The sequence below is a fragment of the Pseudorca crassidens genome, chromosome 15 (genome assembly GCF_039906515.1).
Source record: "Pseudorca crassidens isolate mPseCra1 chromosome 15, mPseCra1.hap1, whole genome shotgun sequence".
NCBI classification, from domain to species: Eukaryota; Metazoa; Chordata; class Mammalia; order Artiodactyla; family Delphinidae; genus Pseudorca; species Pseudorca crassidens.
In genome coordinates, this window is record NC_090310.1 from 6,802,963 (window position 1) to 6,825,426 (window position 22,464).

General features: G+C 41.5%; 1 long non-coding RNA gene across 2 annotated transcripts in view; it reads right to left on the bottom strand.

Moving 5' to 3' along the window:
- LOC137206722 (uncharacterized) overlaps nucleotides 1-22,464 on the bottom strand; it is a 41,993-nt gene that overhangs the window by 11,877 nt on the left and 7,652 nt on the right. The window contains exon 3 of one of the 2 annotated variants that reach the window (XR_010934810.1): nucleotides 20,173-20,926. The exons of the other annotated variant lie outside the window; for it this stretch is intronic. This is a non-coding gene — a long non-coding RNA (uncharacterized lncRNA). Of the gene's footprint in view, nucleotides 1-20,172; nucleotides 20,927-22,464 lie in introns of those variants that run through there. 2 annotated transcript variants of the gene reach the window in all.

The following is a 22,464-nucleotide window of genomic DNA, read 5'->3' on the forward strand; positions in this document are numbered from 1 at the left end:
GTTGGATTATTCCTTCATCTTATTGGAGCCTCTCTTCCAACAGCTTCCTGGGAAAGTGTGCCAGGGAGATAATTTTTTTGCGACTTCATATACCTGAAAATGTCTTTTACCCTAACTGGACTGATAGTTTGGCGAGGTACAGAATTCTAGATTTTCAATCATCCTTCCTCAGACTTTTCCTTAAATTTCGTTATCAGTCTCTTTTGATAATAGTTTTTCAATAAACTGTATTAAGACTAATATCATGCTTTTCCATGGAAGGCTTGCTTTTTTAAAAAATTGTGCTGTAATTGACATATAACATTGTGTTAGTTTTAGGTGTACAGCATAATGATTTTTTGTAAGCATATTTCCTCAGAATTTTGAAGGCATTGCTTTATTGTCTTCTAGTTTTCAATGATGTTGAAAAGTCAAGTCACTCTGATTTCCTGTTCTTTCTTTCTATAAACTTGCAGGATCTTTGCTTCGGATTCTGCATTCTGAAATTTCAAGATTATCTGTCTTCATATGGGTTTATTTTAATTCAATGTATTCAATGACACATGGGGCCTCTCCACCTAGAAATTTAGTTTCTTCAATTCTGGCAATTTTTCTAGAGGTTTATTTTATTTTATTTTGATAATTTCTTCCTGTCTAGTTTTTTGATGTTGGATCAATCTCCTAAACAGATCCTTGACTTTTCTTTTTCTTTTCTTTTTTTTTTACTGTAGTCGATTTACAATGGTGTGCCAATCTCTGCTGTAGAGCAAAGTGACTCAATTATACACATATATACATTCTTTTTTTAAATATTCTTTTCCATTATGATCTATCCCAGGAGATTGGATATAATTCCTTGTGCTATACAGTAGGACCTTGTTGTTTATCTATTCTAGATGTTATTGCATTTGCATCTACCAACTCCAGACTCGCAGCCCATCCCTTCCTCCCCCCACCCCATCACCCCTCGGCAACCACAAGTCTGATCTCTATGTCTGTGAGTCTGTTTCTGTTTCATAGATAGATTCATTTGTGCCATATTGAATTTTCTCATTGTTTTGTGTCTTTGCTATTTGTTCTACTATCCAGGAGATTTTTTTCACGTTTACTTTCCAACGCTTCTACTGAATTTTTCATTTTCAGTACCATAGTTTTAATTTTTAAGAGATTTTTTGTTGTTCTCTGAATGTTCCTTTTACATGGTATTTTTAATTTATTTCAAGGATGAAGTATCAGTCTTATCTAGCCAACAACTAACAATATTAATTTTTTCTCTAAGATTTTCTTCTGCTCTGCTCCTGCCAAGGTCATTTTTTTTTTCTCTCTCTCTCTTTGTTGCTTTGGTTTCTGTCTTTTTTTTGTTTTGTTTTGTTTTTTTCGGTATGCGTGCCTCTCACTGCTGTGGCCTCTCCCGTTGCAGAGCACAGGCTCCGGACGCGCAGGCTCAGCGGCCATGGCTCACAGGCCCAGCCGCTCCGCGGCATGTGGGATCTTCCCGGAACGGGGCACGAACCCGTGTCCCCTGCATCGGCAGGCGGACTCTCAACCACTGCGCCACCAGGGAAGCCCTGGTTTCTGTCTTTTATGGTCAAAGGCTGGTGTGACCTTCAGCTCTCCATTTATATGTCAGTATCCGAAGGTCTTTCTCTTGAGCCATCAGTTAATCCAGAAAGGACTCCACCGATCATCAGTGGGGATGTGGGAGTGGGAACAGAGGTCATAATCTTAGCTTCTAGCACTAAGAAATGTGAATGAAGGGAGAGGGGCTGCTGGAGGTCTCGCTGGCCCTGATAAGCCCCCTGCCCTCAGCTGTGTTACATCCTCTGGCCCAGAGTTCCTCTTGCTCAACCTCTCCAGAGAGTCAGCATCACATCTTCACCCTCGATTGAAGGAGGGACCGCCATCTTGTTCAGGGTGAAGAAGGGGAGCTAAGAATCTATTTCTTTATCAACTTAATTTTAACTGGGTAAAATACACTTAACAAAAAATTCATCATCTTAACCACCTTAACCAGCATACAGTTCAGTAGTGAAAAGTCCATTCACACTGTTGTGCAACCCATGTCAGCTTTCTACTGAGCTCCCCCATTGCTAGCTTAGGTCTTAGCTTTCTTTGGTCTGCTGTGAGTCACGTGCCGTGGTCCATCTGCTTTTCAATTTCAAAACATTTTGTTATCATTTTCTCCTTTTTGTCTTCTTTATCCATGAGGGTTCACATCTTAAAGAAATTTGTAAACTATTTTTTCAGTGGGGTTTCAGGAAGGAGAAGAGGTAAATGTGAGTGTACCTCCATACTTAGTCTCTAAATTGTGTTACTTCTGAGTGATATAATTTCTGATTATTTTTCCCCTTGTGGGTAAGTGGCTTTCAATTTTTTAAAAAGTGTTATTTCCTCAATGTAAAAATATACATGATTATGAAAAACAGTTTAGCATTTCCTCAAAAAGTTAAACAGAGTTATCATATCACCTAGCAATTCCACTCCCAGGTATATACCCAAGAGAATTATAAACATATGTCCAGGGAATTCCCTGGCAGTCCAGTGGTTAGGACTCTGCATGCACTTTCACTGCCAAGGGCCCGGGTTCAATCCCTGGTCAGGAATCTAGGATCCCGCAAGCAAATAAAAAATAAAAAGAAATAAACATATGTCCACACCAAAACGTATACATGAATGTTCATTGCAGCATTATTCATAATAGCCAAAAAGTGGAAACAATTCAAATGTTCATCAGCAGATGAGTGGAAAAACAAAGTGTGGTTTATCTATACAGTGGAATATCATTCAGCCATAAAAATGAAGTACTGACACACACAACATAGATGAACCCTAAAAACACGGTGCTAAGTGAAAGAATCCAGACACAAAAAGGTTACGTATTGTATAAGTCCATTTATATGAATATGCTAGAAACCACCAAACTGTATACTTCAAGATGGTGAATTTTGTGGTATAGGAATTACATCTCTTTTTTTTTTTTTTTTCCGGGCCGCGCTGCGAGCCTTGTGGGATCTTAGTTCCCCGACCAGGGATCAAACCCATGCCCCCTGCAGTGGAAACGAGGAGCCCTAACCACTTAGCAGGGACAAAAAAATTTAAAGTAAGAGACCTAAAAATTTAATAGTATATCAAATTCTCTTTTTGTTATGGATTGTGGAGAGGCGGAATGTTAAGATCAAGATCTACCTTGTGGGCTAAACCTCTGACGCTCACACAATATTTAACACACAGCTGGGATTGGCCATGATGCTGAGAAAGGAAGAAACTCTGGTGACAGCAGAGGAATACAGCAGCAAGATCGCAAACAAATGAAAAGCCAGGATTCGAGTCTCAACTCTGTCCCTGAGTCTTTTTTTCTTATCTGTAAAGTGAGAAGTTTGGATTAAATCCTGAGCCCTACCCAGATAAGATTTAGCAGCTCTGGGTTGAGGCCCAGAAATCTGATTTTTTAAAAGTTCCCACGTGATTCTGATGCTTGTCTAGGTTCAGAAACCTCTTTTGAGAAAATGAAGTATTCCAATGTTAAAAAAAAAAAATTATGTCAAACTGTGTATAGTCTGAGACTCTTGAACTTCAGAAATTCTTTGTATGAAAGGTCAACAGATTAAAAAGTTCAGACCCCCGATCGTATGCTAAGTATATTTGCCAATAGGAAACTTGTAACAAATATAGTTATTCTAGAGCAGAACCAGGTGTCAAGCCCATCCATTTGGGACCCTATTCGAAGGGGGTAAGTTATATATGTAGCTCATTCCCACGCTCCATTCTTTTAAGCCTCCCTGGCCTTTACCTGTCCTGTCCCCCTATGCCTGAATACCCTTCCAATCTTTCTGGACAATTCTTATGCATCCTCCAAGACTCAGTGCAAATTTCCTTTCCTTCAGAAAGCCTCCTTGACCTCTCTTATTGAGCTAATTCGTGTTCCCTTAGTGTTCTGTGTGTCCACCTGCCATCATTGTATATGAGCTATAACAAATTACCTCAAAACATAGTGGCTTGAAACAATTATAATTTATTATCTCCCAGTGTCTGTGGGTCAGGAATTCAGGACATGGCTTGTCTCTGCCCCACAGTGTTTGGGCCTCAGCTGGAAGACTAGAAGCCTGGAGGGCTGAAGTCACCTGCAGGCTTGACTGAGGCTGGAGAATTCATTTCCCAGATGGGTCACGGCCCATGGCAGGTGAGTTGGTGCTAGCTATTGGCAGAGGTCTCAGATCCTCCCTGTGCGGGCCTCTCTGCTGTCTGCTTGGATGGCCCCGGATACGGCAGCTGGCTTCCCCCAGAATGGGAGGTGCAAGAGACAGCAAGGAAGCCCAGAGTCTTTTATGACCCAGACTCAGAAGTCACATACTATCTTTCCGTCACATTCTATCTGTTGGGAGTGAGTCCCTAAGGCTAGCAAACATTCAAGGGGAGGGGAATTAGATTCTACTTTTTGGAGGGAGGAGCATCACAGAATATGTGGACATATTTTAGGACCACCACAACCATTTTGCATTACATAATATTTAATTACACGTTTCTCTGTGGGCACCCCCGTAACAGGGCTCTGACACAGGGCCTGGCACCAAGGGAGCACTCAAAAGATAATTAGCTATTGCTTGGATATCAGAGAATTTAATCACCCTGATGACAGAGCAGTTGAACCTTCTCTGGCTTCTGAGAATGGACTCAAGAAACTTGGATTCAGTGGTCCAGGCTGTCTGATGTGTCCTCCAAGTGCCCACAACACTCTCCTAGCAAATCCCTCAGGCTTGGGTAGGATATTTCAAGGTTTAGGGTGCGATATTAGTACAATGCTATAGAGCTTAAAATATAACGTACACGTTCTAGAGACATATGTGCCTGTCCCTCTCCCAAACTGTGTGCCTGTCTCTCTCCCAAACCTGCCGCTCCCGTCGTGTCATCATTCCAGTGAAGGACATCAAAAGCCTGGGCACCATTCTGTATTCCCACCTCTGCTTTTTCCCCCCAACCACTCAGATGTTAAGTCCTACAATGAGGGGCAAGGAGCCAGGGGGAAACACTCAGTGCAGGGGGGTGTTTGGATCCACATGTACACTGAGTATGGATTGGATAAATGATATCTCATTTATACATAGTTTCAAATTTAAATAACATGTTAAAGTACAAATTCACCTTAAAGTATTCCTGAATTCAGAGAAGTCTTTGGTAATACGTATTTTTTTCCATCAACAGTTATCTTCATAGGGATCCGTGAAACTTTTTGGTGTTAAAGAGAGATCCCTAAAATTAGTGCCACAGATATACTTGTACCTGTGAAAAATGTAAATAAATTATGGAATAACCAGACAATGGAATACTAGATAGCCATGAAAAAGAATGAAGAAGTACTTTAGGAACTGATATGGAATGACCTCTAAGATATATTGTTAACTGGAAAAAGCAAGTTGCAAAAGCGGTGGGCTACAAGTTGTATACATGCCCGTAACAGCACTGGGGACTCTGGTACACATGGTCTCCCCCAGAGAAGAAAGATGGAAGCAGAGCTGTAGACCACACAGTCTGGAGATGAGGGCTAGGCAGAGACATTTTTCCACAATATACCCTCAGCATCTTTTGTATTTTGAATGGTGTGACCGTATTGCTTTTCCTCTTTTTTTTTTTTTAATATATATATATTTATTTATTTATTTGGCTGCACCGGGTCTTAGTTGCGGCATGTGGGATCTTTAGTTGCGGCATGCGGGATCTAGTTCCCTGACCAGGGATCGAACTGGGCCCCCTGCATTGGGAGCGTGGAGTCTTAGCCACTGGACCACCAGGGAAGTCCCTTGCTTATTTTTCAAAACCAAATTGAATTGAAATTCTAAGAAAGGAGAGTCCTCCAAATAGGTTGGCGTCGATGGATTTAGATTCCATCTCCTTAATATCACTCACAGGCAGCCGAACTTCTCTCACAAAATCCTTGAGCAGCTCCTCACTGCTTTTTGCATCAATTTCAAATTCATCAACACAGCATTCACAGCCCTTGTGATCCAGTCCTTTTCAGCTCTCTCTCTCTCTCTCTCTCTCTGCCTTCTCTTCCAAGATCTCTGGTTCAGAACTGTGAGAAATAAATGTCTGTTGTTTATAAGTCTCCCCAGCCCAAGATATCCTGTCATAACAGCACGAACAAACTAAGACACCTCCTATTCAATCCATCTTCTAAACCACCACCATAGTTTCCTTCCTAAAACTCAGACCTAACTATGTCACTTACTTTCTCAAAATCTTTCAGATAATCTGAAGCCAGTTTACCTCTGGTTCAGGACTGCTGGCCTCCTTCCAATTCCCCGAGGGGTCTGGGTCTCTCATACCTCCATGCCCTTGTCACGTTTCCTCTACTTGGACCCCCCTTTCCTCCCCTAACCTCCGGGGGCTCATCTCCACTCACATTCCAGGATCCAACCCATGTGTTACCTCTTCTAGGAAGTACTTCCTGCTCCCTCTCCAAGGAGAGTTAGACAACCCTTCCCATTCATTCAGCCTTCTGTAAAGATTTCTTGTCACCAGTAGGCTAGGACCCCTACTAGGTGCTGTAGGTACGGAAATTAAAAACATAGCCCTTATAGAGATTATCATACTAAGTGAAGTAAGTCAGAAAGAGAAAGACAGATACCATATGATATCACTTGTATGTGGAATCTAAAATATGGCACAAATGAACATATCTACAAAACAGAAACAGACTCACAGACATAGAGTTCAGGCAGGCTTGTGGTTGCCAAGGAGGAGGTGGGAAGGGAGAGGGATGGAGTGGGAGTCTGGGGTTGGTAGATGCAAACTATTACATTTAGAATGGGTAAACAACAGGGTCCTACTGTATAGCACAGGGAACTGTATCCCATCTCCTGGGATAAACCATAATGGAAAAGAATATTAAAAAAAAGAATGTGTATATGTATATAACTGAGTCACTTTGCTGTACAGCAGAGATTGGCACACCATTGTAAATCAACTATACTTCAATAATAATAATAACAATTTTTAAAAACATCGGCCTTACTCTTAAGAAAATAGCAGATTAGTGGCAAGGTATCCATTAGGATTAAGTCAATGCCTCCTCACCGAGTTCTCAGCCCTTGGACTGGGAAGTCAACTTGAGTGTGGAATTTTCAGTCTTTCAGCTGATGGAACAGTTTCTGCCCTCCACCCCTGGCCTCCTAAGACACGGTGCTCACAGCCAGAGTCTTATCGCCTGGTAATACAGAACTCAATTGTCTCCTTTATCTCCTCTAACAGATTGTGTGCTCCAAGAGCAGGGAGTAAAATGAAAAAAAAAGAAAGTTACACGAAGGTGGTGTAATTATAACCAGGCCTTGAAGAATGGAGAGAATTTCCACCCTTGCTGTAGATGTGGAAGCAGAACATTCCTACTTGAGGGAACGGGGTGAGCAGAGGAGGGATGTGCTGACATCAAAGAAGTCACGTGGTTCCCTGTGGCTATAATGAAAGATGTGTGCACGGTGGGGGAGGGGAGGTTGTGGGAGAGCTGCGTGAGGTAAACTGGGTACAGATTACTTGACAGATTCTGAGAAAGTGATATAGTTAGATTTGAGTTTTAGGAAGGAAACTCTGGTTTAGAAGATGGATTGAATGGGGAGGGGGTATCCCTTAAGGTCTGTCCCTTATATTATAACAGAATCCCATAGAGAGGAAATTTATTTCTCACACTTCAGGAGACTGGAAGTCCAAGATCAAGGCGCTGGCAGATTCGGTGTCAGGTGAGGGTCTCCTTCCTGGCTCGTAGACAGCTGTCTTCTCACTGTGTCCTCATAGAAGGGGCGAGGGAGTTCTCCGGGGTCTCTCTTATAAGGGAACTATCACGTTGATGAGGGCTCATGCCAAAAGGGCCCACTTCCCAAAGGCCCCGTCTCCGAGTACTATCACACTGTGGGTTAGGATTTCACTGTATGAATACTGGGGGGACACGACATCCAGTCAATTGCAGGGGAAGAGGGAGGCAACAGGGAGATCTGTTAGGAGCCAGCAGGACATGGTAACTAATTGAACATGGAGAGTGAACAAGATTCTTACTGGATCAGTTCCTTTTCTCAGTCCCCACGCGCATCAAATCACCACATGATTGTAGCACATTCATTGCTAAGGCCTCAGCTCAGTCTTCCCCATCCTGGTCTCTTGCCTGGGGCAGGCTGTAAATCTTCACGATACCTTCCAGTTACACTGCTCCCAACCACTGAAGAAAAGCAGCCTTGCTCTATTTATTTTTGTAGGTATACATCTCAATCGTTTTTAGGGTATTCACAAAGTTGTGCAACCATTGGGCTTCCCTGGTGGCGCAGTGGTTGAGAGTCCGCTGCCGATGCAGGGGATGCGGGTTCATGCCCCGGTCCAGGAAGACCCCACATGCCGCGGAGCGGCTGGGCCCATGAGCCATGGCCGCTGAGCCTGCGCGTCCGGAGCCTGTGCTCCGCAAGTTGCGCAGCCATCAGTTTTAGAACACTTTTATAATACTCCAAAGAAACCCCATACCCTTATCTGTCACTCCTCAATGCCCTCAACCCCTCCCAGCCCTGTACAACCACTAATTCACTTTATGTCTCTATACACTTGTTTATTCTGACATGTCATATAAATGAAATCATACAATGTGTGGTCTTTTTTGTGTCTGGCTTTTTTCTCTTAGCATAATGTTTTCAAGCATCGTCCATGTAGTAGCGTGTATCAGTACTTCATTCCTTTTTATTGTCAAATAATATTTCACTGTTTGGCTGTCCCACATTTTGTTTATCCATTCATCAGTTGATGGACGTCTGGATTGTTTCCACTTTTTTTTTTTTGCGGTACTCGGGCCTCTCACTGTTGTGGCCTCTCCCGTTGCAGAGCACAGGCTCCGGACGCGCAGGCTCAGCGGCCATGGCTCACGGGCCCAGCCGCTCTGCAGCATGTGGGATCTTCCCGGACCGGGGCACGAACCTGTGTCCCCTGCATCGGCAGGTGGACTCTCAACCACTGCGCCACCAGGGAAGCCCCTGTTTCCACTTTTTGACTGTTGTAACTCTTTGACTAACTTCCAGACTCTTTTCCAAAGCACTTTACATTCCCATCAGCAGTGTATGAGAGTTCCAATTTCTCTACATCCTTACTGATACTTCTATCGTTTTTTACTATAGCCATCCTACTGGGTGTGAAATGCTATCTCATTGATTTGCAGTTTTAATTTGCATTTCCCTAATGACTAATGATGTTGAGCATGTTTTTGTGTGCTTATTGGCCATTTGTATATCTTCTTTAGGGAAATGTCTTTTCAGGTCCTTTTCCCATTTTTAATTAGGTTATTAGTCTTATTAAAATTGAGTTGTAATAGTTCTTTATATATTCTAGATACAAATCTTTTATCCTTTGCAAAATATATGATTTGCAAAAATATTCTCTCATTCTATCCTGTGTGTTGTCTTTTTGCTTTTTGATGATGTCCTTTGAAACAAAGAAGTTTTTAATTTTGATGAAGTCTAATTTGTTTATTTTTTCTTTGGTTGTTAATGCTTGAGGTGTCATATCTAAGAAATTTTGCCAAATACAAGGTCACAAAGATTTATGCCTATATTTTCTTCTAAGAGTTTTATAGCTTTAGCTTTTACATTTCTGTCTTTGCTCCATTTTGAATTAATTTTTGTATACAGTATGAGTTAGGAGTCCAACTTCATTCTTTTGCATGTAGTTATCCAGTTGTCCCATTAGTGTTTGTTGAAAAGTCTATTCTTTCCCCATATAGTTTTCTTGGCACCCTTATCAAAAATCAATTTACCAAAAATATAGGGTTTATTTCTGGACTTTCAATTCTGTTCCATTGAACTATATGTCTAATCCTTATGTTAGTACCACATTGTATTGGTTACGGTAGCTTTGTCACAATTTTTTGTTGTTGTTGTTGTTTTAGGCCACACCGTGCAGTATGCGGGATCTTAGTTTCCCAACCAGGGATTGAACCCGTGTCCCCTGCATGGGGAACGTGGAGTCTTAACCACTGGACCGCCAGGAAAGTCCCTGTCACAATTTTTGAAATCAGAAAGTGTGAGTCTTCCAACTCTGTTCTTCTTTTCCAAGATTGTTTTGGCTCTTCTGAGTCCCTCGAATTTCCATATGAATTTTAGAATCAGGTTGTCAAATTCCGCAAAGAAGCTACCTGGAATTTTGATGGGGATTGTATTGAATCTGAAGATCAATTTGGGAAGTATTGCCATCTTAATATTAAGTCTTCCAACCCATGAATAGAGAATGTCTTTCCACTTATTTCATTCTTTTTAAAATTTCTTTCAACAATGTTTTGTAAGTTTCAGAGTATATGAAACTTACACTTCTTTTGTTAAATTTATTCCTAAGTATTTTATTCTTTTTGATGCTATTGTAAATTGAGTTGTTTTCTTTTTTTTTTTGCGGTACGCGGGCCTCTCACTGCTGTGGCCTCTTCCGTTGCGGCGCACAGGCTCCGGACGCGCAGGCTCAGTGGCCATGGCCCACGGGCCCAGCCGCTCCGCGGCATGTGGGATCTTCCCGGACCGGGGCACGAACCCTTGTCCCCTGCATCAGCAGGCGGACTCTCAACCACTGCGTCACCAGGGAAGCCCTTGAGTTGTTTTCTTAATTTCACTTTCAGACTGTTCATTGCTATTGTATATAAATAGTTCTTTATATAGTCTAGATTTTTGTTTATTGGTCTTGTATCCTGCAACCTTGCTGAACTCATTTATTAGTTCTAATAGTTTTTTAGTGGATTCCTAAGGATTGTTGATATACAAGATAATGTCATCTGTGTACAGAGATAGTTTTACTTCTTCTTTTCCAGTCTAGATGACTTTTATTTCACTTTCTTGCCCAATCACCCTGGCTAGACCTCCAGTATAATGTTTAACAAAAGTGGTGAGATAGGACATCTTTGTTTTGTTCCTGAACTTAAAGGGAAGCATTCAGTCTTTCACTATTAAGCGTGATCCTAGCTGTAGGTTTTTTTTGCAGATTTCCTTTATCAGATTGGAGAAGTTCCCTTCAATCCTAGTTTTTTTTAGTACTTTTATAATGAAGGAGTGTTAGATTTTATCAAATGCTTTTTCTGCATCTATTGAGATGGTCATATTTTGATTTTTGGTTTTTATCCTACTGATACGGTGTATTCCATTAATTGGGTTTTGGATGTTAAACTGATCTAGCATTCCAGAGATAAATCCCACTTAGCCATGCTATGTAATCCTTTTTATATGTTTCTGGATTTAGTTTGCACATATTTTGTTGATGATTTTTGTGTCCATATTCATAGTGGTCTATAGTTTTCTTTTCTTTGATGTCTTTGCCTGGTTTTAGTATCAGGGTAATACTGGTCTCATGGAATGACTTGGAAAGTATTCCTTCCTATTCTATTTTTTTTGAAGAGTCTGTGAATAATTGGTATTAATCCTCTTGTCTATATTGGTAGAATTCACCAGTGAGGATATAGGGACTTGGGCTTTTCTTTGTGTGTAGTTTGTTTGTTTTGTTTTGTGATTCAATCTCTTGTTACAGGTCTACTGAGACACAGAAGAGACACTAACCAGACCCCAGCCCAACCTCAGATTCTGGGTAGATTTCCAGTTCCAGCCCACCTATATCCTCACAGTATACCCACACACTTTTTTTTCCTAATATTTTCAGAGTTAGCCCTATTTCTTGCAAACAAAATACCAAACTACCCTAACAAACATAGAAGTTTATTCCAGGAGTGGAGTTGCAAGCAACAGACTCTCAGAAGAGCTATGGAATCTTCTGTAGCAGTACACTGGAGGAAGAGACAGAGACAATTTCTACATCCCTGAATGGGAAGTTAGAATTCCATAGATTAATAAAACAGTTAATGAAGTCTTGGTATTCAGATATTATGTCCACTGAAAGTAAAGCTTTGGTGGACATTATTGCTATTCCTTTAAAGTACATTAGATCACCTAAAGCACTTTAAAAAGCATGGGTGCCTGGGTTACACCCATAGATATTCTGATTTACTTGTTCTGGGGCAGGGGCAGGGCATCAAGATTTTTCAGATCTCCCCAACTGATCCTAAAGTACATCAGAGTTTAAGAACCACAGCTTGAGAGACATTCTAAGGGAATAAGGAGTGTAAGGACTGTAGGGACATTTTTCACAGCATTAGGTGATTTGAATCAAGAAGGAACAAATTTTAGACCCAGAGTACCTGGATAGAACCAGATAACAATATTCAAGGCTACTTTGTGGCCCTGTAAGGAGAAACCATTTTACTATTGGAAACCACTGAAAATTAAATTTCAGTGAATTTTTATCATATTCTCTCTAAAGTGAATATTGATCATATTCTATTTTTCAGCTTGAGTGGCAGGTTTACCAGTGTTCATTTATTTTAATGCATCATAGATAATATGTGTAATATGTATTCTTTGCATATTTTCAAATATGTTATCATGAAATTTTCCTGCCAAATATTTTACAGTAAAAAAAGATATTGTAAATTGCCAAAGTACAGTGTTTGCTAACTTCACAACTGTCCTGGGTTTCTATGGTTAAAATTAAGGTCTTGATTATCAAAGACTGAAATCCTGGCAGTTGGAATAGCAATATCTTAAGGGATGGAACTCCCCAGTCTCCTGGGCCCCTCCAAATAATTTCTACTTCATTCACCACGATTGCCAAGCAAATGTGATGAGTCACCTCTTAATGAGGAACATCTGGTCATAGGAGTTTGGAAAAACTGTGAAACCAAGGATGGTGTGCAAAATCTGAGGAGGAAAAAGAGGAATTACAGGCAAAATGAATTGCAGAAATTTTCTAGGGAGTTGCTGCCGGAGTGACTATGTGGAATTGAATTCTAAGGGTTCATAATCAAGAAAGATGGAATAAAGGAGGCTAGACTATGACTTCATTCCCTTCCTGCCTCCTTCGTCCCTTTATTTCTCTGTCTCTGTCTCTGTTCCCTCCTCCCCACCCCGCCCCCATTTTCCTTCTCTTCCTGCACAGAGTTTGGCTGATGATACTTTGTTGAGCTGACACTGAAGAGCTTGACGGTTCTTGGTACACCATCCTAGATGAAAAAAATACCAAGAATGAAGGAGAAGGAGTGACAGTATGTCACCAGTGACCTGCTGATGGCTACTTCCCTCCCTCCCCACAACACACAAACCTCGTCTTCTTCGGAAAAATTCACCACTGATGAAAACACTAATTAGTACAGCCTCTCTGTTGAGGGGGGTCAGGGTGGTACACCAGAAGAGCTGTGCCAGCCAGGAACATGCAAGGACAGTGATTAACCACAATGAAAGCACCTCTTGCCTCATGGAGTCAATTTCCAAGATGCCATCTTTCCAGACACTCAAGAGAACAGGATGTTTTCCAGCCTTTTCCAGTTTTCAAACTGTTCCCAAGGGCAGCAACTGGCAACTTTCTCCAGGGACTGGGAGGTCCAAGAAGACACGAGGACCATGACAGATTTATTGAGACGTCGCCTTAAGAGCCTCTGGGGAAAGGCTTACAAAGAACCTGGAAGGCTGATGCCTGGGGTGGAGGATTCACTTTCTGTGCTGGAGACTCTTATTGATGGGCAGTCACTAAAAATGAACTCTTAATTTGCTTCATAGGACTCAATGGTTTATCATGCAGAGTGAATTCCATGCCGAGTCCCACTTGTGTGGGGTCTGCCTTTTCCACGTGCCACTTTTACAGCATCTACAGTAATGAAGCTTTCTCCCTGTGGAGAGCCAGCATTGGGTTCTGTTTTGCATGACGCCTCCTTCTAGCCGGAAATCCCCACACTGCTGGCATCCAGGAGTCAGTGACTCAGGATCACAGGAGAAAAGAAGCATTACCAATGAACAACAGATCACTGCCTGGTTTATAGTCTTAGACTATGGTGGCTGATCGCTTGATTTGACTAAGATAAACCGTTAAGAGTCAAAACCATTGGAGTTTAATAAAAAGAGAATATATTTGCAAAAAAAAAAGGAGGCAGACTCAAAGGGAGGCAGGTGTAAAAAGCAAAGTGAGGGGCTTCCCTGGTGGCGCAGTGGTTAAGAATCCGCCTGCCAGTGCAGGGGACACGGGTTCGAGCCCTGGTCCGGGAAGATCCCACATGCCGCGGAACAACTAAGCCCGTGCTCCACAACTACTAAGCCTGCGCTCTAGAGCCGCGAGCCACAACTACTGAGCCCATGTGCCACAAGTACTGAAGCCCGTGCACCTAGAGCCCATGCTCCACAACAGGAGAAGCCACCGCAATGAGAAGCCTGCGCACCGCAACGAGGAGTAGCCCCTGCTTGCCACAACTAGAGAAAGCCTGTGCGCAGCAACCAACACCCAACGCAATCATAAATAAATAAATAGCAAAGTGAGTGGACCAACCAGTCTCTGTTCTCTGCTGAGGCCAGGCTGACCTTCTGCCTGTGGCCACACTCGTTGTTGATGGATTGAAATGCTCTCCTATCAATTGGGAAATAGCAGCCTAGAGTCCTCTGATGCCTCACCCCCACCTACCTGCCTCCAGGCCACTGGACCTCCCTCTGATCCTGCTTCTAAAGGGTTAACACCCAGCACAGCTCTTGGCCTCCTGGAATCTATCTCTGTGCTAAAGTCAGTGCCTATTCTAATTGGCTGGTGGCCATGTGGTAACCAGCTGCTAAATATGTTGAATATCACCCCTAGCTGTGGCCACAAAAAAGGCCAAAGCCAAGTAGGTGTGGTACTTTTGGTACAAGAAATGGCCTAACTCACTGAGTTGAGGTTTTGGCTCCTGCTTGAGGCATGGGCAGGAACAGGACAGATGGGCAGGTCTGGGTTCTGCTTGATTTGTACAGCAAAATAATTCCTTAGTTTAACAAACAAAGATGTAACTCAAGCCAGCACACTACACAGTCACATGCCCTCTGACCGTAAACATCCCTGAGTCAGTTATTGACCTAGAGCTTGGGAACCTTGGAGCAAGGCTGCTAAAGCACCATTCCATTCTCCAGGCTGGTTGGTACCAAAGGTTGACAGGACTTGAAAAATAATGGAGGGTTACCTCAAGCTTAATTAGGTGGGTACTTGATATATGATAAAATTTTTTTTTTCCTGATCTCTTTACCCATACCAGCAGAAGCTATTTCTCTTCCACTGGCAGGTAGAACAGCATATCTTCACAGGGACCTAGTCCACCTTAGCAAAGATGACCAACTATCGGGTTTGCCCAGGGCTGTCTGAAAGTTCTGCATCCCAGGAAACCCCTGGGTCCCTAGCAAACAGGGATGCTTGATCACACTAATTTGCTCTTCCATGAATGTCACCTTAATCTGCTACATTGATGATATCATGCTGATTGGCCTGGACATTACAAAGGAACAAGCATCTTTGTTATCTTCTTGGGACATGAATGTAATGGGGGTGTGAGCGAAAATTTGCAGAAATAAAAGGACCTGCCACATCAGTGAAGTTCTTAGGAGGTCAAAGTATAATGGAATCTCTCCCTCAAAATGAAGGGGCAGGGGGAGACCATGAAGGACAAGTTGCTACATTTTATACCCTTTCACCTAATAAGGAGTTTTGGAAGCACCGCATATCTCTATTTTAGCAGGGCTTTTTTTCATTGCAAGAAACAAAAGTTCACAAAGCTCAGGTAAGGGAAACATTGATGAGAGAGATGAAGTCTCCCAGATCTGAGGCTCTAGTGGGATCAGGCTTCACATAAATTGAAACCCAAGGAAGTGTGGAGTCCAGGAGAACTCTGGGAATAGGAATTTGTGGATTTTCTTCTATCCCAGATTGTTTGTGTGGCTTAGCCACTGTCTACCACTCCTGTTAGTGTTTGTCTCCTACCATCTGATTCCACATTTCTCACCTGAAGAGCCCGAGAAAGAGAATCTGATTACCTTTTCTTTTTAAAAATTTATGTTTTATGTTTAATAAAGTTTGGCGTGTACATAATTTAAAGAGTTAGATACTTCCAAAGGCTTGTTAGAAAAAAAATGGAAGAATCCTTTCAACCCTTCTTTATTTCCAGCTCTTCGGAAGTAGGCACTTTTTCAGTTCTTTAGCTGATTATTTTGGTACTTGGTATTTATCTCCATATTTCCAAATAATATGGTTATATTTAGAATTCTTGATTTTTCCAGTTTTAACCATTATCTATTGACTTACCACTGTGGGACAAGGAGATCTAGCTCTCTTCCATTACCCAGTCTCCACGCCCACCCACCCCCTACACACACCCCATGTCACCATGCTCCAAATATACATTTAGAATTTTAGTTAGAAAGATATTTAGGATTATAATTTTATAACTATGTAAATGCTATTCACAACTGAGCCATATGTTATAATGTTATTACTTTCCCACATGTTTTCCTTGGAGTTCACTGCCTAGGAGTTCATAATTGCCTCATCTTTTCGTTTGCCTCGTTTTCTAAGCATTTATTCCTAATTGACCCCCTGATACATAAATGTCTTCTCATTATATTCAAACATATGGAGTAGACTGTCACAGAAGTAAAGGTACGTTGCTGTGCCTGCCAGGTGAAGGTTAATTATGAGGTCTTCTGTCAGTTTCATCTTCTTAAAGAAATCCCTACTAGAACCATCTGACCTTCTTTACTCTGGGCTGGCTGCCATTTAGGCCTGTAGCTCAGCTGTCATCTTGAAATCTCCTTTAATCAACACCCCGGGGAGTCCCTTTATCTTTCTGGTGTTGGACCCTCACTCATGGATCCCAAGTCTTCCTCTTTCTTGCTTTAGCCCTTCACTTTGGTCAGTTGACCCTCCACAGAACCCACGGATATGGAGGGCCAACAATACTGTGCCATTTTATATAAGGAACTTGAGCATCATGGAGTTTTGGTAGGGACGGTTCTGGTCTGAGTCCCCTGCAGATACTGAGGGACAACTGTATACAAGTGGCTTCTGAAAAAGAGTGCTCAGGAAATGTTCACGACTGTGTAGCAGAGACTGCTACTTATTCCACACGTCTGTCTTCTATTTTTCCTTAGTAATAAAGTTTTTAGCTGGGCACAAGATCATCCAAAATCAAGTCTTTATTTCTACATTTCCAGCCTCCCTTGCAGCTTCGTGTGGCCATGTGGCCAAATTCTGACCAATGGGATGTAAGCAGAAGTGTCATTTAGCAGCTTCTGAGAAACTTCCTAAAGACATAGCTGGCAAATGCCCCTTGCTCCTTCTTCATCATCCCTTTCTCCATCTGGTGGCTGGTACTCAGATGCTACCATCCTGGACCATGAGGATGAAGCCCACACTCTGGGCATGGCAGAGTGAGGGCTGGAATGAACCTGAGTTGCTGAGAGTTTCATGGAACAGAACCACTCTAGTGACCTGGATTTTTATGTGAGAAAGAAAGAAAATTGTAACTATTGTTTTGGGTTTTCTGTCGCTTGCATCCGAACCTCGAATTAATGAATATGCCTTTATTCCAGAGTAATTCATAATTGCAGGTTAGCTGTGTACGGAATTGCAGGTTGGAAATTATTTTTTGACAGAATTTTTAATGCATTGCTCCTTTGCCTTCTAGCTTCCAGAGGTGCTATTATAAATACTAATTTGGACCATTTGTTTGTATCCTTAGAAATATATATGTATTAAATACATATATTTAATCTCCACTATTTTCAGTTTCACAAGGATGAGCCTTGGTGAGGTTCTTGGTTTTTCTCAGTTGTGTTGGGACACTTGATAGGCCCTTTATATCTAGAAACTCATGCCCTTCTATTCTGGGAAATTTCTTAAATTTTTTCAGTTACACTTTTCCCTCCGTTTTTTTCTCTTCTCATATTTTTTCGTATTTTTAATTTCCAACATTTCTTTCTCGTTCTCTGACTATTCTTTTTAAAAAAGCATCTTATTTTTGTTTCATGAAAGTAGTATCTTATCTCTCTAAGGATATTAATTATGGGTTTTTTTGTAAAATCTTCTCTCTGCATTGTATCTGTTTCTTTCAGGTTGCTTATTTCTGTTTTCGGTTTTGGTTTTTTGTTTGTTTTTGTTTTTGTATCTATGCCTTTCATACAAGGTGTTTCCCTCAGAAATACCAGCGATCCTTAGCAGGGCACCGCAGTGAGTACTAAAAGGTGACTGGCAGCTCTGTGTGCCTCGGTAGAGCTTTCTGCCTTTGGGGTTCACTGTAGGGTGATCCAGCTCAACCATTTCCATGGAGAAACTCCAAACGCAATGTCTTTAAGTCTATTCTCTTCGGCTAGTCATATTTCAGAAAATATTTCTTTGGGGCTAGTCATATTTCAAAATATACTTTTAAGCTTCTGCCTGGAGGATCAAGGCTGGCTACCAGCATTTTGGGAGCGGAGGTTGGGGGCGGAGGTGGGTTTGGTGTCCCAACATTTGGTGCACTTTAGCTTTCTTTAAATCCCCATATTTTCAATAAGGTACCTTCATCTTCAACTGGGCTTGGATCCCACAGTCCAGAAACCTTCTCCAGGAATAAACTTCCAGTGTTCTTTCGAGGTAGAGAAGGGACAGTCACCTACCTGCGGGCCCTAAAGGGGAATGGAACCTAGTTGTCTAATGTCTTTTTTATAAATTGAGGTGAAATTCACATAACATACAACTAACCATTGTAAAGTATACAGTTCAGGGGCATTTAGTACATTCACAGTGTCTGTCTAGTTCTAAAGCATTTTCATCACCCCCAAAGAAAGCCTCACAGACCTTAAGCCATCACTCCTCATTCCCGTCTCCCCCAGATCCAGCCACCAACATGCTTTCTGTCTCTATGGAGTTACCCATTCTGGACATTTCCTATAAATGGAATCATACAACTTGTGCCCTTTTGTATCTGAACTCTTTTACTTAGCATAACGTTTTTGAGATTTCTCTACACTGTCACATGTGACGGCACTTCATTCCTTTTTATGGCTGAACAATATTCCATCATATGTATGTACCACAATTTCTTTATCCATTCAACCACTGATGGACATTTGGGTTGTTTCCACCTTTTGCCTATTGTGAATAATGCTGCTATGAACATTTGTGTACAAGTATTTGTTTGAGTACCTGTTTTCAATCCTTTTGGGTGTATACCTCATTTTACTGCACTTCACAGGTATGGGGGGTTTTTTTGTTTTGTCCTGTTTTGTTTTACAAATTGAAGGTTTGTGGTAACGCTGCACTGAGCAAGTCTATCTGCATCATTTTTCCAACAGCATTTGCTCACGTCATGTCTCTATGTTACTCTAAACTCTAAATTACAGTTTAGTAATTCTCGAAATATTTCAAGCTTTTTCATTATTATTATACTTGTTACAGTGATGTGTGATCTTTGATGTTACTATTGTAATTGTTTTAGGGCACCACAAACCGCGCTCATATAAGACAACAAACGTAAGCAATAAATGTTGTGTGTGTTCTGACTTCTCCACTGACGGGCTATTCCCCCACCTTTCTCCCTCTTTTGGGGCCCCTCTATTCCCTAAGACAACAATATTGAAATTAGGCTAATTAATAACCCTACAATGGCCTCTGAGTGTTCAAGTGAAAGGAAGAGTCACATGTCTGTCACTTTAAATCAAAAGCTAGAAATGATTAAGCTTAATGAGGAAGGCATGCTGAAAGTCAAGACAGACCAAAAGCTAGGCCTCTTGCATCAAACAGTTAACCAAGTTGTAAATGCAAAGGAAAAGTTCTGGAAGGAAATTAAAAGTGCTAGTTCAGTGATCATATGAATGATAAGAAAGCAAAACAGCCTTACTGCTGATATGGAGAAAGTTTTATGATCTGTACAGAAGATCAAACCAGCCACAACATTCCCTTAAGCCAAAGCCTAATTCAGAGCAAAGCTCCAACTCTCTTCAATTCTGTGAAGGCTGAGAAAGGCTAGGAAGCTGCAGAAGAAAAATCTGAAGCTAGCAGAGGTTGGTTCAGGACGTTGAAGGAAAAAAGTTGTCTCCATGGGCTTCCCTGGTGGCACAGTGGTTAAGAATCAGCCTGTCAATGCAGGGGACACAGGTTCGAGCCCTGGTCTGGGAAGATCCCACATGCTGCAGAGCAACTAAGCCCGTGCGCCACAACTACTGAGCCTGTGCTCCGGAGCCCACATTACTGAGCCCACGTGCCACAACTACTGAAGCCCACGTGCCTAGAGCCTGTGCTCCGCAACAAGAGAAGCCACTGCAGTGAGAAGCCCGCGCACCACAACGAAGAGTAGCCCCCGCTCACCGCAACTAGAGAAAGCTCACATGCAGCAACAAAGACCCAATGCATCCAAAATAAATAAATAAAAATAAATAAAGAATTAGGCTAAATCTACTCTGCTCTATAAATGGAACAACAAAGCCTGCATGACAGCACATCTGTTTACAACATGGTTTACTGAATATTTAAGCCCACTGTTGAGAACTACTGCTCAGAAAAAAAGATTTCTTTCAAAATATTACTGCTCATTGACAATGTACCCGGTCACCCAGGAGCTCTGATGGAGATGGACCACAAGATTAATGTTTTCATGCCTGCTAACATAACATCCAGCCCATGGTTCAAGGAGTCATTTTGACTTTCAAGTCTTATTTTCTTCCCTTTGCTTTGTTTTTAAATTTTATTGAAGTATAGTTGATTTACAATGTTGTGTTAGTTTCAAGGGTATAGCACAGGGATTCAGATATATATCTTCTTTTTCAGATTCTTTTCCCTTATAGGTTATTACAAAATATTGAGTATAGTTCCCTGTGCTATACAGTAGGTCCTTGTTGGTTATCTATTTTATATATAGTAGTAAAGTCTTATTATTTAAGAAATACATTTCTTAAGGTTATAGCTATCACAGATAGTGATTCTTCTGATGGATCGTGGCAATCAACTGAAAACCTTCTGGAAAGGATTCACCATGAAGAACATTCATGATTCATTAGAAGAGGTCAAAATACCAACATTAACAGGAGTTTGGAAGAAGTTGATTCCAACCCTCATGGACGACTCAAGACTTCAGTGGAGGAAGCAACTGCAGATGTGGTGGAAAGAGCAAGAGAACTAGATTTAGAAGGGGAGCCTAAAGATGTGAACAAATTGCTACAATCTCATGATAAAACCTTCATGGATGCAGAGTTTTCTCTTCTGGATGAGCAAAGAAAGTGGTTTCTTGAGGTGGAAACTACTCCTGGTGCAGAAGCTGTGAAGATTGTTGAAACGACAACAAAGGATTTAGAATATTACATAAACTTAGTTGATAAAGCAGCGGCAGGGTTTGAAAGGATTGACTCCAATTTTGAAAGAAGTTCTACTCTGGGTAAAACGCTATCAAACAGCATTGCAGGCTACAAAAAAAATCATTTGTGGAAGGAAGTGTCAATCAATGTGGCAAACGTCACTGCTGTCTTACTTTAAGCGACTGCCACGGCCACCCCAGCCTTCAGTAACCATCACCCTCATCAGTCAGCAGCCATCCACACTGAGGCAAGACCCTCCACCAGCAAAAAGATTATGACTTGCTGAGGGCTCAGATGATGGTTAGCATTTTTAGCAATAAAGTATTTTTTTAAAAATGTTTCTCACCCCCTCTTTTAAAAAAATATTTATTTATTTATTTGGCTGCGCCACACGGGTCTTAGTTGCGGCACGTAGGATCTTTAGTTGCAGCATGCAAACTCTTAGTTGTGTCACGTGGAATCTAGTTCCCTGACCAGGGATCGAACCCGGGCCCCCTGCATTGGGAGCATGGAGCCTCAGCCACTGGACCACCAGGGAAGTCTCAGCAATAACGTATTTTTAAATTAAAGTATATACATTGTTTTTTAGACATAATGCTATTGCACACTTAAGAGACTACAGTATAGTGTAAACATAACTTTTATATGCACTGGGAAACCAAAAAATTTGTGTGACTCACTTTACTGTGATATTCGCTTTATTTCGGTGGTCCAGAACCAAACCCACAATATCTCCGAGGTACGCCTGTACCTAGGAGTGGAACTACTGAGTCATATGGTAATTCTATATTTACCTTTGTGAGGAACTGTCAAACTGTTTTCCACAGAGGCTGCCCATCAGCAGTGTACAAGGGTTCCAATTTCTACACATCCTGTCTGACAACTGTCACTTTTATCTTTCCTTTTTTTGAAAAATTATAGTCATCCTAGTGGGGGTGAAGTGGTTTTGATTTGCATTTCCTAATGACTAATGATACACTGACCATCTTTTCATGTGCTTATAGCTTTTCATATATCTTCTTTGGAGAAATGTCTAATCAAGTCCTTTGCCCATCTTTTAAATTGGGTGGTTTTTCTTTTTGTTGTTGAGTCTAATGCCTTTGTAAACTGACTTTCAATTAAATCTCACATCTTATTTTTAGTCTCTATATTAACCCCACTTCCAGAGGTACCTGCTGCCACCAGTTCCTGAGGGGTGCACCTGAAGTTGTGCCACAGCTTACTGGGGTTCTGTTTGTGGGTGTTTTTCCCATCTTTTTATCCCCCCTGTATTTCATTTTCAGTAGTTTCTATTGGTATGACTTCAAGTTCATAATCTTTTTTTCTGTAGTGT